General features: G+C 32.9%; 1 long non-coding RNA gene across 1 annotated transcript; it reads right to left on the bottom strand.

Moving 5' to 3' along the window:
* Window positions 1-10,109: 10,109 nt before the first annotated feature.
* LOC142630869 (uncharacterized) lies at window positions 10,110-15,094 on the bottom strand. Its single transcript, XR_012843463.1, has 2 exons — window positions 14,751-15,094; window positions 10,110-11,713 (listed from the first exon to the last, which is right to left on the bottom strand). It is a non-coding gene; the product is annotated as an uncharacterized LOC142630869 (long non-coding RNA).
* Between the last annotated feature and the right edge of the window lie 4,196 nt (window positions 15,095-19,290).

Genomic DNA, 19,290 nt, shown 5'->3' on the forward strand with positions numbered 1-19,290 from the left:
AAAAAGTTTTTTTATTAGTGAAAAACTCATTTTTGTCCCTACATTTTCACGCGATTTTCACTTTGGTCCCTATCTTTTATTTTCACCATTTTTAGTCCCTAAAATCAAAAAAGCAATCTCGTTTTTATTTCTACCGTCAGTGCTTTAACGGCAAAGTCTTAGGTGGCAGACGGAATACCCTATTAGCTGACGTGGCGCTGATGTGGCAATTAAAATATTATTTGGCATTTTTATACGCCACGTCAGCATTATTTGAATTTTAAAAAAAAGTCATGTTAGTTTAATTAAAAAAATAAAAATAATTTATATTTTTCAATTTCAATTTAATTCAAACTAAATTAAAAAAATTTAAATCTTTTTTTTTTTTTTGGTAAGAACACAAGAACTTGTTCTTCATGTTCTTCCCGAATCCAAGAACAATCAAACCCAGAACAATGCAAAATTTCATACAAAATCTCTATCCTCCCCCGAAACCTCCAGAACATGAAAAAATCATCAAACCCAAACCCACATGAGAAAACCACCCCAGAAAAATCATCAAACCTCCAACCCAAAACTTCATTCTTCATGTTCTTCTCCAAATCAAGACAAACCCAATTGACTAACCCACTCAAAATCAATCTCAGCACAAAAAATTCCAACACAATCAACATTGAAACCTCTAGGAAATCAAACCCATAAATCCAGAAAAATATACAAATCCGCATATAAAAAAAAAAAAAAACCCAAAACAGTTTGGGCAAAATCTCAGAACACAAACAAACTCAGAACACATACAAACCCAGAACATCAACGGCAAAAAAAAAAAAACACACACACACACACACAAACACAAACAAACCCAAAATCCAAAACCAATACAACCATTTTTATTTTTGCTTCAAATCTTTCTTCCAAATCCCTAGAGAACAAATAAGATTTCCTTGCCAATCCGGTTACCGAAGAGGTTTTCCCCAGGCTCCTCCTCCATCCTATTCATGCTCAACAGAACTTTGTCGACTATCCATCGGAGCCTTCTAAGAGCCAAAACGACGTAGCCGCTGCAAGTGAGGACAAAATCTTGTCCTTCGCAAAGATTCTCACGCCGTCCGATGCCAACAACGGTCGCAGATTCTCCGTCCCGAGGTTCTGCGCCGACTCAATCTCTCCTTCGCTGAACTACCAGGCTGAGCCGCCGATGCAGACCTTTTCGGTCACCGACGTTCACGGCATGGTCTGCTTATGAGTTTGTGAGCTCCGGCACCTGGTGGAGAAGAAGGTTGAGCTTGTGAGCTTTAGTGGTAGAGAGTGTAGGTTGAAGAGAGAGAGAGGGAGTTTGAGATTAGTGGTAGAGAGTGTAGAAGATTTTTCTTTAAGCTGATGAGGTTAACCAAAAACAAAAAGAATTAAAACGATTATGAATTTTTATTTTTTTAAGAAATGATTTTAGTTTAAATTAGATTTAAGGTTTTTTTTTTAAAATTTAATTTACTTTTTTTTTTTTTAATTCTTAGCTGCCTTTTTTTATTAATTTAAATGCTGACATGGCATTTAAAAATATTAAATATATATTTTTTACTATTATTTTATTAGCCACGTAAGCTAATAGAGTGTTCCGTCTGCCACCTAAGACTTTATCGTTAGGGCACTGATGATAGGGACAAAGACGAGATCGCTTTTTTGATTTTAGGGACTAAAAGTGGTAAAAATAAAAGATAGGGACCAAAGTAAGAATCGTGTGAAAATGTAGAGACAAAAATGAGTTTTTCGCATTTTTTATTCCCTCAATAAAAACTTCCAAACAAAGGAATTGAAAGAATATTCCCAAATAATTATTTTTAATCTTTTTATTTCCCTCCTCCTCATTGAAGTGTTAATCAGTTTTTCTATTTCACTATTTGATACACTTTTGACATTGCAAAATTTTTATAGGTAACCCATTGCTGGAAAATTTGGATCCAACTCAATCTGCAAGAACAAACAACAAGAATCAAGCACGAAAGAAGCTGGATTTGACTTTTCACTTTTTCTTTTTAATAGTTTTTTATATCTATAATTCAATAGTTGGATAATAGCAGGAGGAAAATGAATTTTAACACTGGTTTCCTTTATTGGAAATGCAGAGTTGTTAATTGATGATATTTATTTAAATGTTGTACTTTTACTTTCTACAATTATTTGGGATGATAGCAATAACTTTTATTGTGTGTAATTTTGTTTTTTGTTTATACTGTATATGGAGTTATTATCGCTTTTCCTATGATTTCTCATAAACCAAACAGGGGCTAACACTTGTTCCGACACTGATCTGTTGTAGTGTGGTTGTTTTTTCAGTGACTTGCTAGTTTTATTTATGAGAAATGCTAATGAATGCCCTTAGGGTGTTGTTTAATAATTTATTTAAAGAAAGTTTTTATGGGGAAAGAAAGAAAAATAATTAATGTTTTGACAGCTTTTTTTATTTCCTATAAAAGTGATATCAAAACTTTCTTAAAATAGATTGTTAACCAATGCCCTAAAGGCACTCGTTAGCATGACTCTTTATTTATTGTGTGTGTGTGTATATATATATATATATATATATATATATTGCTATTTTTTAATTTTAGACATTATATATTTAAAAAAAAAAAATTAAGGCCATGTTGTTAATATCACCATTGGTCATGCCATTTTTTTCTTTCCATTACTAAATGGAATAGATTATTTTGATGTAATACTAAAAGATTATAGATTATTTTGATATAATACCAAAAAAATTAGGACTAAACTAACACAATTTTATTTATTTTTCTTTTTTGAGAAACCAAACCAAAGGCCTATTTTATTGGATAAAAAATTGAAAGATACTACATGGACATAAGCTAACATTACATGCTCAAGTTCGGGGACTTTAAGGGTGTGTTCGTTTGGAGTGAAAATAGGAAGATAGAAAATAGGGAGAGGAAAATAAAGAGAATGAAAAATGTTGTTTTCCACTGTTCGGTTAGGAAAGGATAATAAGAATGAGAGAAAACCCGGGAGAAAGTTCTCTCCCGGGCCCACATTTTTTTTCCTTCCAAATCGAGAGGAAAATCTGGAGAGAAAAGTGTTATAGTAGCACTTTTACAAAAATGTTCTTTTCCCACCTACCCTCATTTATGACCTATGACCCCACCTGATGACTTTTGCCCACAAACATCCTTATCACTTTCCTCTTATCATCTCCTTCACCAATGGGTCCACAGGTTCTCCTCTCTCTTTTTTCTTCTTTTTTTTTCAACATGGTCTGATCTATTTTTTTTCAATGTTACCTGATTTTGTAACCACCTTTTTGCTGGTTACAAAATCCTTTGCCTTATTAAATTTATATATACACTATTATAATTTTTACATTATAATAATATAAATTTATATATATGATGTGATAAATTTTATATTATTTAATGAGTACAAAATAAATCTATTTCTTACATATTATGTAACAAGGGTATAATAGTCATTTTATATAAATTACATTTTCCATTCTTTCTTTTTTCTCTCCAACCAAACAAAAGAGTTTTCCACCCTCCCACTTTTCCACTCCTCCAACCAAACATACAAGAGGGAAAACTAAATATTTTCCATCCTCCCACTTTAGAGAAATAATAGGAAAGAAAACTTTTTAGAGTGTGTTTGGTTGGGTGGGAGAAAGGAAAATCAATGGTGGAACCTAGGTGTTTTCTTCCCGGGCCCACCAAAAAGTTTTCTCTTCAAAATAGAGAGAAAACTAAAGGGAAAAATTGGACATCATTTTTGAACAAAAATGCCCATATGCAGTTGCACATAGGCTTGTCCGCGTTGCTTTTTTTTATTTTTTCTTAGCAGGCTTCCAGCACGTACAGTTCTCATATTCTTCTTCTTCTTCTTTTTGTTTTTTTTTTTTTTGTTTCGATGTGATTTTTTTTCTAGACATGATTTTTATTTTTTAATAAGTTTAGGTGATTGATTTTTTTTGGTTGTTTATCCCCTTTTTAGTTTTAATTGAGCATCATTTTTTAACAAGAGTATATGCATAAATTTATACAAACTCACTTTTTTCATCCTTCCACTTTTCCACCCCTAACCAAATAAAAATGAGGGAAATTAAAATATTTTTTATCCTCCCACTTTGCCATCTTCCCACCATTTTTTATCCTTTCACTTTTTCACCCTTCCAAACCAAACAGACCCTAAATCTATCATGCACAGAATCATAGCACAGAAAGAACAGAATCATAGCACAGAAAGATTCTGTGTAGTTAGGCCTTTTCAAGAGTTTTTATTTTATTTTAATGAATCAAGACTTTATTAAACAACAAAAACACAATACAACAACAATTGTAGTTGAGCTTCTTCAATTAGTAGTTGAGCTTCTTCAAGTATTAGCACAATTGTATTGAAGGTTGAAGAAAACTCAACAGGAGCAGTAGAAGAAGAAGATTTTTGAGTCTCTTCCTGCCGCCTCATGATAAATGACACATAGAACCACATTTTTGCAACATTCTTAAAAAACAAAATAAAAAATAAGACCAGCAAGATGGGACTCGTACATGCTTCAGGGAGATTTTTTCAATATGCATCAAATGTTGATTCTTGACCTTGAATGATAACATTTTTTTGAGCAATAAGGTTTCCTTAAGAATCATTGATTTTTTTTGTATTTGCTTTTTTCATGCCAAGTTCCACAAGAAGTAATCCTATATACATGATTGTTATTGCCAATTTTGAGGAGAAGTGGAGAACTATTGATCGTGGAACCTGACATGAAAGAAGCAAATCCCAAACAAATAAAAAATCTATAATTCTTAAGCAAACCTTCAACAATGTGGGTCTTTGTGTCATTTATAAACAAACAAAACAAAGGGTCAGATCATAAGAAGGCAAAAAGAGGGCTCAAAATATCTTCTTCTACTGCTCTTGTTGAGTCCTCATAACCATCAATACAACAGTTGTGATCAGTGGCGTAGCCGCTTGAAGACCAAGGGGGGCCTGAGCCTAAGCCACTCCAAGATTTTTGAAAAACAATATTAGAAAAAATTTAAATATCCTAAATAATTTGAAAATTTTTAAATAACTTTATTATTTTGGCCCCATACCTGATAATACACACACACACACACACACACACACACACACACATATATATATATTTAAGAAAGTCCAAAAATAAACATAATTTTCATTTAAATAAAATACAATCCATAAATACATATGTCAACAAAATACAATAATTAAACATTCAGCATCTTTAAAATTTTAACAATTACCTCAACACAAGGAAAAAAAATTATGATTTTCATCCCAACACATTTATGGCTTACTTGTACATGGCAGTAGAAAAATTGCAAAGTCATCAATACTTGATGACTTTAGATCTCTTAAAGAGCGTAGGTTACAGATTTGAAAAAAAGATGTTATATTTTATATTATTTTATGTTTTGCAACTTTGCCCATTTCATAGTTGATTCAAAATATTAAATTGTTTTGTCAATCTTGTCTCATGATTGTTTAATTTTATTTAATACAATTTTTTTTATAGCACATATTGAGTTATGAAGTATTGTACGTTACTATTTTACATTTCTTATGCAAAAAAAATAAAATTATATATGGCCCTCAAAGATAAATTTCTAACTCCGCCGCTGATTGTGCTGCTACTTTAAGAAGCCCACAACACAAAATGTAGGAGAAAGACCATGAAATCTACTACAACAATAACCGTTGGTACAAAAAATCATTAATCTCATGTTTCATAAAATGAGACATACTTCTTTCGATCATATTACTCTCAAGTATCATAAAATGCGACATATGCTCTTTTTGTACTTATTTCACCAACATCAAGATCAAAAGATGACAACATGGAGCCAATTGGATTCATCTTACCTCAAGGCAACACCATTTGCCTTTGGTGCAGGACATGTTCAAGCAAATTGTGGCATGGACCCTAAACTCATTTATGATTACTTGAAACCTACATGCTCTTCAAAATTCTTTTTTAAAACTTTTTTGTCAATGTCTTTTTGTAAAATTCCTTTAAATTGTTTTTTAAGAAGATTATTTTTAAAGCTTAAAGTATATAATATAATAGAACAAACTTCTTTCTCAACACCGCTGCGCTTTTGCTGGGTAGTGGTATAAGAGTAGTCATAATGAAGTTTGTCAATGTCGAAGTGACTAAAATTCACAAAATCTGCCATGATTCTATCTGTTTTATATGTCTCACTATATATCTTATTCTGCGAGAGTATGTTAAATAATGCTACTTCATATAGTCTTTTATTATTATCAACAACTATATTGGTTTGGATGAAATATGCTAGGGAGTAATCTATTAGGGGCTTGTTATTAACTCTATTAGTTAAATTTAGTAAATTATTTCTGTCTTTGTTCAAGAAATTACCATAATTAATATTTTCTTTAATAATTAATAAAGGGGGATCTTGCAATGGTTTAAAATTTTCTTTTATTAAAACAACATCTTTTATATAAGTATATAAGATTACTTTAAAATGTGTAAATATGTCATTTATTATATTTTGAGATTTGCTTGGTATATTTGTCAAGCCAAAGGGTATGTCATTCCATTCATAATGGCTAAAAGAAACTGTAAAAGTAGTACAAATATTTTTTCCATTAAAATCTTTCTCACAAGGTAATTGTACTATATGTCGGTTCTCACGCCAAGGAGTAGTAGAAAGAGTAGAACATATTTTTGTCTCAATCTGTTTTATTTCATGATCCAAGATGGGGTCTGTTAATTGATTAGAAATTCTTTCATATAAAATTTATTTCTTTAAGGATAACGAATATTTGTAAATTCTTTCTTTTTCAATTTCTTTTACTATGGAAATATTACTAAGTGAATAAATTTCTTTCAGGATAGGAGGTAAAATAAATCTAAAGAATATGTTTTTTCCTAACACATTCGTCTTAATACCTTTGTTTGTTGTTAAAAAGGGGTAAAATAAAGCCGCAAAGGGATTTCCTAAAATAACTTTAGAAGAAAGGTTTTTTATTATAAAAAAAATATATATATTTCAAAGCATATTTCGTCATTACATATGTTAACATTAGGTTTTTTATAATTGATTATCAGCTTTTATCCATTAGCCTGAGTTAATCTTTCAGATTTTTCATAATACTTTAAAGGTATCAATCCTTCTTGTATGCAATTCATGTCAGCTCCTGAGTCTATTAAGGCAACTTCTGTTGAAGAAAACTCTTTATTAATTACTAAAGTATTTTTTGTATGCCATTTTTGAAAAATAACTCTATCAATTAAAGGTAAAAAATTCTGTCTACTATTGATATTAGTAACATCTTTGTCTATAGGAGGATCAGGGGGATATGTCATTGATCTGTTTGTTACAGGAAAGTCTGTCAGAGGTTTAGAAAAGTCTTTCAAATTTACTATTTCTGTAATGTTTTGCTCATTTATGTTGGTGGAGTTGTACTCCTTAATTTCTTTTATTTCTTGTTTTATCATTTTTACTTCTGTCATTAAGTCTTGTATGGTTATTAGAGCTGTCCACAGGTCGGGTTGGATTGGCTTTTGTCTGACCTACACCTGATTCAATTGAATCGAGTGAACGAAAATTAGACCTATGGCCGACCGAACGTTCGGGTCAAGCCCGACAGAGTGGGTCATCGATTGAGTTGGTCGGAGCCAATTGGGTGATTTCGGGTCTCAAGCATAAAAACATTTCAAAACCCAGAACAATCTTCTCAATAAAAAAAAAAACCCCAGAACAATCTTCTAAAAAAACAAAACTAGAACAATCTTCTCAAAATCCAAAGCAAAAGCCCTAGATCTATGAGACTAAAACAAAATCAAAACTAGGGATGGCAATTTAGATCCGACCCGCGGATACCCGGCCCGGCCTAACCCTAATAGGCCAGATTTTACCCGGCCCGATAAATAATAGGGTCGGGTATGGGTTTTAAAAAAAAACCCGAAACGGGTCCAGGTTTTATAAAAAAAAAAAATCTGAAACCCAACCCAAAACCCGACCCAGATAATACCTGGTTATTTGAAATTACTATAACTCCCCCTTATATATATATATATATATATATATATATATATATATATATATATATATATATATATAACTTTACTAACCTAACTCTCTCATTTTTTAGTAGCAGCTCACGCTCCTCACCCTCACTGCCTCACAATAGCACACACCTCACACCTCACACAGCACATGACCTCACACCTCACACAGCACGCTGCCTCACACAAGACAAGAGCCACGCTGTCACTCACTCTCAAGCACCGTCGCGACGCCGTCCAAGTTCTCTGCACTGCCGGTCTATTCTCTGCTGTCCTGTCCCCACTTGATGCCACCACAAGCCGTCGCCGCGAGCCACCATCTAAGGCAGCTCCGTCTCTTTCTCTCACTCAATACCCAGTCCCAGGTTAAGCCTCCATGGTTGAACCTAAGCACTCTTCCGTCTATCTCTAGATCTAAAACCCAAGGCCGAAGATCTCAAGCTCTCTCTCTCTCTGATCTCCAACTCAGGCCCATGACTCTCTTCTCTCTCTATTTCTATTTTTATCTTCTTCTTTATATTTATTTTTTGTTTGATCAGAAATTTCCTCTGTTGGTTTGGTTATTTCTGGGTTTGAGGATTGAAAAATGGGTTTGTTTTTATTTATTTGGGTGTGGCTGTGAAGATCTGAAAAGAAGGGATTTTTGGGATTGGTTATTTAGCCGTGGGTTTGATGTTGAGTTTGGGGCTTGTTTCAAAAAAGGGGCCCGCAGGACCCGGCGGGGCGGGTCTGGGCCTTGTAAAAAAATCCGTTAAATAATCAGGCCGAGTCCGGATCGCGGGTCCATACTCGCGGGTCGGGTTCGGATATGCAAAAACCCGGCCTAAACCCGACCCGTTGCCATTCCTAATCAAAACCCAGAACAATCTTTAAAATAAAAAAAAAAACCCAGAACAAGAAATTAAAATCCAAACTAAAAACCCCAGATCTATGACTAAAACGAAAAAGAGAGAGTAGATTAAACCAGTAGCACCACCACCACTCCCTCCTCCACCACCAACACATCCATCACAAGATCAGTACAAATTTTTTTTTTTTTTTTAAATAGAACTTTTTTATTAACTCACCATCAAAATGCGCAGATCAAAATATCAAGAGGAGATTTTAAGTTGATCAGAGGAAGCTTGTGGAGTTGGAGACTCAACCGAGGACAGCAAGTGCAACGACGACATGGCAACATCAGAAATAGGCTTGTGGAGTTTGAATAAGCAATAGTGGACTAGGCATCGTCGGCAAGAAGGCTAAGGTTAGGGTGGCGACAAGGCCCAACTTAGTGATGGTGGCAGCAAGGAGGCTAGGTTAGGGATTTGAGTGAGAGATTAGAAAAAGTGAGAGAAACAAAGTGAACAGACCCATCATCACCATGTTTTTTCTTTTAAAAAATTATCGGTCGGGCGAGTCGGTTTACATGGGTTAGAAGTCAAGGGACCCGAAATTGACCCGAAAAACCGAATATTAAAATTAATTGACCCGCACCCAACCCGTACGGACATTCGGATCCATCCATGGGCCTTCGGGTTGGTCGGGTGGGCTGGGTCAGAAGGGTTAATGGATAGCCCTAATGGTTACTAGTTTTACGTCTATTCTTTCTTGTTTCCTTTTTGTCTTTTCCTTCTTAACCTTTTCTTTTTTACCACATTCTTTAACATGATATTCGTGATTTTTACATTTAATACAAACAACATGTATGTCTATAGAGCCTTCTAGATTAAGTAAATAGTCTTTTTTATCTTTTAGGTGATTAGGTAGGTTGTCTATTAATTTCATTAGTATTTCTTTCTGTTTCCCTTTTCTTTTATTGATTTTATGTGGGTTGGTTGATTTTAATTCTTTTTTATTTTGATCTATCTCTTTTCGTTTAACATTAAATACTTCCATTAGTTCATTTATGATATCTTTCTCAAAATCCAATTTGCTAGTTTGTTTAACAATTTTATTATGTTTGTCACATTGTTTTTTAGTGTGTCCATATCCTTTACATTTATAGCAAATAGTATTTTTGTCATGTCTATCAATTTTTTCATTATCTGATGACTCAGTAATGTCTAAAACTGTTATATCTCTTTCTATATTTCTTCTTTCTAAGGGTGCATTTAAAGTTTCTATCTTTCTGGTTAATTTTGTCAGACTATTATTATCTTGTGCATTTGTCATAAATCTTTCAATTGATTTTAGTTTCTTATCAATTTCTTTCTTTAGTCTATCATTTTCTTTTGGACTATTATTTCTCCATTCTTCATTGACTAATTCCATTAGATTGTTATTTTGTCTTTTTATTTTTACCTTTTCTATTTCTTTTCTTATCATGCCTTTTTATTTATTTCTATTTCTATCATATCTAACTTCTTTTGTATTTTTCCCATTGGATTCTCTTCTTTATTAACTAACTCTAGAATACTATCATTTTGTTTTTCTATTCTTTCTATCACTTCTTTTACTATTCCTTTTCTTATCATACATTTTTCTCTCTCTATTTCTATCATGGCTAACTTCTTTTGCACATTGTTTTAAAAACCGGACCAGATCGGACGATCTGACCGGTTCAACTGGGAAAACCGGTGCAGTCCGGTCCGATTAAATGTCTCAAAACCAGTCAAAAACCGAAAATTTTGAAAAAAACGATTTGATTCTCGGTTCGGTTTTTAAAACCATGCTTTTGCATTATATCAATTGGGTTTTCTTCGGTATTGTTTTTTCAATTAGCTTTATTAAGTCATCTTTCTTATCATCTTTTCTATATGTCATATCTATAAGTCTGTCGGTTTATTTTATTTCTTTATCAATTGTCTTTATTAAACTATCATTTTGTCTTTTGGTTTCATTATGCGAATTATCTGTCATGATTTTTACTAAAGATGATCTATGATAGGGTTCAAAGTCTCTTTCCTTTTTAAAAGGTGAATTAAAATTTTCATTTTTTCTAATAAATCCATTAAGCTATTACTTTTCCTCTCTACCTTAGTGTATGTCACGGGCCTTTCAATTGATTCTAGATTTTTTTTTAACTTATTATTGACTAGTTTTAAAATATTATTATCATGTCTAGCTTGGTTTTATATTCTGTTGGCATATTCCAATTATTATATTTTGTGTTACTATTATAGTTATATTCATCTATATCATCATTACAATCAAAATCTGTTTCATTATATTCCTTGTTCCAATTTAACCAATTATTGTCTATATCTCCTATGCTATAATCTTCATCATAATCATCTATATCATCATAGCTCATGTTTCTTATTACTGTGTGCCTAGCCTAAGTGTGAACTAGCAAACAAATGATGAGTTGCTAAATGTATTTATTCTATTTCTAAACAATTAGGCCCTGTTTGGTAGAGTAGTTAGAACCCACATTTTCAATTTTTAAATAACATTACACACTTTTTCACACACTTTTTCACCCACACATATTTCAAAAAACTACAAATAACATTACTCAAACTCCTCTACCAAACGGGCTCTTAATAATTACTAGCGGAACTCATCACTAATCACTGGTACTTGTTATTGGGACCACCTCCTCGAGAAACTCCATTACGAGACCACCCAAACAACGCCTGTCCGTTGGCTTAACAAAACAGGATGACCAATGTGAAACTATGGTTTGCCAACAAGTATCCGCTAACAAGTGGCAAAAGTGGTTGTACTAGTGATAAATCTGTTCGGCTGTTCCTAGTAATTAAGAAGTTTAGAAATAGAATAAATACGTTTAGTAGCTCATTATCTGTTTGCTAGTTCACACTTAGGCTAGATACACATTAATAAGAAACATGAATTATGATGATATAGATGATTATGATGAAGATTGTAGCATAAGAGATAAAGACAATAATTGGTTATATATGAACAGGGATTATAATGAAACAAATTCTGATTCTAATGATGATAAAGATGATTAAAACTATAATAGTAACACAAAATATAATAATTGGAATATATCAATAGAATAAGAAACCAATCGACATACTAATAGACATGATAATAATCTTTTAGAACTAGTCAATAATAAGTTTAAAAAAAATATAAAATCAATTGAAAGACCCGTGACATACACTAAGGTAGAAAGAAAAAGTAATAGTTTAATGGATTCATCAGAAAAAATGAAAATTTAACTTTAGCTTTAGAAAAGGAAAGAGACTTTGAACCCCATCATAGATCACCTTTAGTAAAAACCATAACAGATAATTCACATAATGAAACTGAAAGACAAAATGATAGTTTAATAAAGACAATTGATAAAGAAATAAAATCAACCAATAGACTTATAGACATGACATATAGAAAAGATGACTTAATAAAACGAATTGAAAAAACAACACCGACAGAAGAAATCCCAATTGATATAATGCAAAAGCAGTTAGACATAATAAAAATGGAAAGAGAAAAATGTATGATAAGAAAAGGAATAGTAAAAGAAGTGATAGAAAGAATGGAAAGACAAAATGATAGTATTCCAGATATATGTATGTACATACATACATAAATACCATCAACTAATTTTATCACAAATTACTAAATATATATATAAAAATAAGACACAACATTTTTCACAACTTTTTTCACAACTATTAGCATGACCTGTGATGATGGTATGTGGAAGACCTACATAAAAGTGATATTGTTCCCATCAACCATGTTAACAGGCCAACAATTGTAAAAAAAGTTATGAAAAATGTTGTGTCCTACCAATATATATATATATAAAATTATGAGAGACTTCACCCGTCAAACCTGACTTGAAAGGGCAACACCAATTTCACCAATAATAAAAAAAAATCATGGAAAACTTTAGTACACACTCAAATCCACACCCAATTTCACAACATGCTTAAGTGTCAACTTGTGATTGGTGTATAATAATTCTACTTTTCATCAAGTACCAATGGTGGTCCTATGTATAAGTAATATAATCCAATCACAAATTGACACTCAAACATATTGTGAAATTGGGTGCGGATTTGAATATATCCCCAGACAAACTCTTCTACGATTACACTATTTGTCACAACTTGTTAACATGCGCAATTATGATTAGTTGGTGAACCATCACTTTCATAGACCCATCACTTTCTCTCAGCCACTCGCACTCACACATGTTAAGGTTGTGACAAAAAAGTTGTGTCCATGAATTCTCTCTAGGTCTTACTTTGGACCCAGCAAAATTCACTTACACACTTACACCTCTATCCACCTTACTTGGATCCCACCATTACACAAATTTAAAGTAATATTAAAGAGCAATGCTAAGACCTCATAAACTTACATAACTTTTACCATAACTCATGAATTTAGTTATCGCGAAAGTTGTATACCCTCATGTGGTCTTAGCATTTTTCTTGCTAAAAGGAATCAAAAAACTCCACATAATCTTTTACTTCCGTCTAACACCAATCACACCACTTGTGCTCATATCACCTTAGCTCAATTGATGTGAGATGAAAGTAAAAAATTTCCAAATATTAAGGGTCCGTTTGGATAGAACTTATTGCTGAAAACTGAAAACACTATAGCAAAATAATTTTTAAATGTGTAAATAGTACTGCGGAACCCATTTTTAATAAAAAATTGCTAAAAACGTGCGCGCACAGTGCGTGTTGTCCCCCCGCAGCAGAAAAAAAAAAAAAAATCAAAACGCAAAACGTGTATCCAAACTCCACCTAAGAGTTCGTTTGGATATTATTTACTACTGAAAACAAAAAACACTATTAGCAAAATAATTTTTAAATGTGTGAATAATACTGCGAAACCTATTTTTAATTAAAAATTGCTAAAAAGTACGTGAACAGTGGACGCGCGGGACGTTTTGTCCCCGCAGCAAAAACGAACTTAAAAAAAAAAAAAAAAAAAAAAAAAAACGCAAACACAGCAATAATCCGGATCCAAAAGCATTCTAAAACAGGTCTGTGCTGTGATGGGACCAAGTAGCGCAGTAAACAAGTTAAACTAAGCCAAATATTAAAAATTTAGACTTATTAAATATGAAGAGTTTATGACCGAATAATATTAACTTATTCTTTTTAAGTACAAAGTAAAACAGAATTAAAGTTTTTTGACCTCTTTCACAAATCTATGAATTTATTTTTATTACTGTTTATATGATAAATTACAAGTAATAATTTGAGATCATATCACATAAAACTATTTACAAACTTATACATGGTCCGTTTGAATACGCTGCATAAACAGTACACTTTGCCTCTGCCCAATGAATTCATGGGCATAAACAGTGCAGTTACTGTTCATACGCGACGGAAAAAAAAAAAAAAAAAAGCTGAAAACGCAAACGCAGTAGAAGCAGTTACTGCTCAGCTTTTTTTTCTCCAGCGCATGATCAGTAACTGCACTGTTCATGCAAGACAGTGTACTGTTTATATACTGTTCACAAATTTCACCTATTTCCAGTTTTCAGCGGACAATCTAATATCAGATCTTTTAGACAAGTATACGTATAAAAAATTATATAAAGTTTAATGAATCTCATATTCACAAACTTGTTATGTTATGTTTTAGCTTAGCTCATTTAATTAGGCTTGGGTTTGAGCTTATTTACTAAACAAAGGAACATAAAATGAACATTTTCCTAATTGGAGCTCGAACTATTCATAAACAGCTTGATCCATCCTTTTAGATCTAAATTCAAACATATCTATGAATCTTAAGAGTAAACAATATATATATATATATATGCAACAAAAAAAAAAGAACTTACAAACAAACCGCTTGAGATCCAAGGAAAAGTGGTGAGGAAAAAAGAGAAGGTAAGGAGAGGGAGGAAAAATCGGAAACCTTTGGCATGGGCGGAGTAGGTAAGACAAACTATCTTTTTGCGTTTCTTTTGTTTTACAAAAACAAAAACAGAACAGCATAGTAAAAAGTGTGTCCTCCCTACTCGCCCAAGCCACAACCTTCCGAAAATCCAAACTCTCCATTTTCTCCCATCACTACTGATTCATACTCACAACAACTACACCAGCAGCAGCAGCAGCAACTCACAGCCACACACCACCTTCTGTATTTTAGCCATTTGAATAAGACTAAAACCTTAGCTACCTGCTCTCTTCGTCACACTCATGGGCCATGTTATATAGTTGGATTAAAGATTCCTTTTTTGCTTGAAAATTGATCTTGTCCGTTCATTTTTGTTAGGTGGGTTGTTCCTATCTACTTTTTCTTTTTTCCGTGCATGTAGGTCCACGTGTTTCCTATCCGAATTTCTCTTTAGTCTCTCTGTCAACAACTTGGAAGATGCGAAATCAATTTATTAAAGTCTACTGTCACGACACGGATTTTGATAAAGTCTTAAGTTAATGGAAAATTTTAGGCCGTTTCGTTCTTTTTAAGTTAGGGCTTGTTTGGTTTGGTGTAAAATATTTTTTGAGTGTAAAATAATTTCAGCTGAAAATATTTTTGAAAAAAGAAAATATTTTTAGGTGTTTGGTAGTATTTTAAAAAATATTTTCAGATATTTGGTTGTGATCTTGAAAATATTATAGAAAATACATTTTCTACTTATTGCTCACATTTTTTCACATTTTCTCAGCTTCCAAACAAATATCATTTCTCAATACAGAACAACAAAACCCAAAAAAAAAATCATCAAATTTTCTCAAGAACAACAAAACCCAAAAAAAAAAAAAAATTACTCAAATCCGGTTAGAGAAGAACGAAGAGAGAGGCGACTGGGTTCGACTGGGTTCGACGATCAGACTGGGTTCGATGATCAGACTGGGTTCGGCGATTGGGTTCGACGAAGAGAGAGGCAAAGACGCGATCTCGTCGGGACTGGGTTCGGCGACTGGGTTCGACGAAGAGAGAAGCGAAGGTGCGACTAGCCAGCGCGGGTTGGGGTGCGACTCACCAGCACGGGTTGGGGCGCAACTCACTCTCTCTACTCTCTCTCTGCTCTCTCTCTCTCTCTCTCTCTCTCTCTCTCTCTCTCTCTCTTCGTGCTCTGTCTCTTTGAATTTTCTGAAAAATTCCTATTTGAAGGTAAAATAGACATGGAATTCATTTTACGGGTGGGGAGGGTTTATTTTACGGTCAATTGGTTTGATTTTCCGTTTGACCAAAATTTCAGGTATTGCCAAACACCTGCAAATGCTGAAAACATTTTCTGGAATTGATTTACTGTCGAAACAAACGCACCCTTAATGGAAAAATTTAGGCCGTTTCGTTCTTTTTAAGTTGGGTTTTTCTAGGACTATCCACACAATAATTAATTATTTTTTAAAAAAAATTTCGAAAATTAAAAAATATTGACAATTTTTTTAATTTTTGAGAAATTTTATCAAAAATAAATGATAGGGCACACATTAATCGGACCCTTTTAAATTATGTGAAAAATTTTGCAAAAATAAAACATATATATATAAAGTAAAATTTTACATAAAAAAGTGAGTGAAAATATATATCTCCACAAATTTTGCGTCATATTTTGCCATAATCTATAAGTAGCGAGAAAGTGTTCACGGCCAATCCATCCTTAAGTTGAAACAAAAAATCAAAAAGTCTATCTCCACAACTTTTGCCATAATTTTATATAATGTCAATTGTGAGTTCATGTGAATGTGACTAACGACAGACACAGGAGAGGGACCCGGGCCTTCCCTGGCCTAATTGTTTTTTATTTGGTATATTTTGAGTTTTTTTTAGCTGGGCCACTCTTTTTCAAAACCTTAGCACCTCTCCTATGATTATTAGCCCGGACAACCATCTCTATTCCCAAAAGGTTAAAACCCATTAGCCAATACTAGCGTGACTAATATTTAAATGAAGCTCAAATTTTTATGTTGACTTTTAAGCCTTCTACCCTCCTCCATATCACCTAGTTTTAATATATAAATAAATAATTAGCTTATGCCTTTTTCTTCTTTCATTATATAGATACATTTTAACCATATTGTATTCTGAAAAATTAATTGTTAATTTGATAATATTTGTATCAAATATATATTTTAGGTTTAAAGATTAACATACTAACTGAAATATGGACTTATAGTTTTGAGATCCTTAATAATTTATAAGGGTTTTAATCAGTGTCATATATATATATATATATATATATATATATATATATATATATATAATAATGAAAACCCCGAAACGGAATACTAAAATAAGTCAATACTTAAATATTTCATTCTAATGAACAAATCAAAACGGTATTTATAACATTGTTCATAATGCTATAATTAATATTTTTAAATTAGATAAATTAATAATTGAAACTAGTAAATCCCATAGTGCCCATGTTGCTAACTCATAAGACAAATTTTTTTTTTCTTTTTGCTTATGGCCCTTTTTAGCTTGAAATCCTATGCTCATCCTTAAATGTGATAGACAATCAATAACAATCTACCACGTAGAAAAGTTGTGACAAAATTGTGAGTTTGTTCATGATAGTATAAAAAGTTATCGGCTGTGAGTAGCAAGAAAATACCCACCGCTAGTCCATCCTTAAGTAGGGATGGCAAATATAACCCGTCACGTAGGTATCTGACCCGACCCAACCATAATGAGTCGGGTTCTACCCGACCCGCTAAACAATAGGGTCAGGTTTAGGTTTTAAAAATCAAACCCAAAGTGGGTTCGGGTCGGGTCCAGGTTTTATGCATACCCGGCCCAAACTCGACCTATATACATATATATTATTAAAAAAAATTAAAAACCCTAGTATAAACACTCCTCTTTGATTTTAGATCATTTATCTAAACTTAACCCTCAATCCCTCATCTCTCTCTCTCTCTCTCTCTCTCTCTCTCTCTCTCTCTCAAGCTCTCATTGTCGACCACCCTCTCTTAACCCTCACTTAGACGCTCCCCTAACGACCTCACTCAGCCTCACGGCCCCACGGCCTCGTTCAACCTCACGCTCCCCTCATAGCCTTATTTAGCCCCACAGCCTCACTTAGCCTAGCCGCCCCTATCCTCTCTCACTTTCACTCTCACTCTCGTTTTCTCTCAACCGCCCCTCACACAGTCACCCTCACTCTCATTCACTCACAGACCCACCCTCACCCTCACCCTCACTCTCATCACGTGGTGGTTGCTGTTTGTCACGGAGAAGCACGAGATTGTTAGATTGGAGAGAGATGTGATGATTAGAGGACAGGATTGTGTTTTTGTTGTGATTTGTGGTTTTTTTTTTAAAGATTGGGTCAGATTGGGCCACGTCTTTAGATTAGGCCCAGAAGTGGCTGGACGGGGCCTACAGGGGCCCAACGGGACAAGTTTAGGGTTAAAAAAAACTCGTTTATTAAATGGGCCGGGTTTGGGTAATAGAGGAGGGCCCCGTGGGTCGGGTTCAAGCATCAAAAAACCTGACTCGAACCCAACCCATTCCCATTCATATCCTTAAGTTGCAACAAAAATCAAAAAGTCAATTTACACAAACTTTGCCACATATTTTGCCATAACTTATACAATATAAAGTGCAATTGGATTATTTTTCTTCAAATATCATTGGTGATTTGATGTGTAAATGACATGATCTAATCACAATTAATCCATGGTTTGGGTGGATTGAATAACAGATAATAAAATGATGTTAGTGGTGGGGTTAAATATTTTAGAGTAGTGCTATTTATAGGTATTACAAATTGTACTAAATTGAGCTTACAAACTAATATATCACCAATAAAAAAGAAGCGATTCATATATTCAATTATAAAATGGTTAAAGCATACCAATCACATTCATTATCAAATCTGTTTGTTAATTTTAAATAGTAAAAGTATTTTTCATTATTTTATAATTGTTGAGGTGATAAGTTTTTATCAATAGATTATAAAAGAGAAATGTTAAAGTCTATAATATTTTGACAACAAATCCTAGGTAAGAAGTTATTATTAGCTGTTACTGATAAACAAAAAAGCAATTTAAGTGATGAGACACGATTATAATTAATTACCATCTAAAATTTGTTGTGAAAATGTTATAGACGGAACATTATTCATTATAAAGTGATGTTAGTGGTAAGTCAAAATGAAAATTTATAAAAACATGTCAATTCACCTATTGTGAAAATTATTATTATTATTTAATAGTTACAACAAGAGAATGGATTTAAATCTTAAATGTCTCTGTTAGAAATACCAAGAAGTGCTAATTGTGCCAATAACATTACTCATAAAGTAGAAAAATAAATAAATATAGTGACAATTTGATTCTTTGTCACTATAGTAACTAGTAAGTAGGATAGGAGAGAAAATATAATTTATTTCTTCGTCTTTACAAAAAAAAAATTAAATA

Source organism: Castanea sativa, chromosome 4 (assembly GCF_040712315.1).
Source record: "Castanea sativa cultivar Marrone di Chiusa Pesio chromosome 4, ASM4071231v1".
Taxonomy (NCBI): domain Eukaryota; kingdom Viridiplantae; phylum Streptophyta; class Magnoliopsida; order Fagales; family Fagaceae; genus Castanea; species Castanea sativa.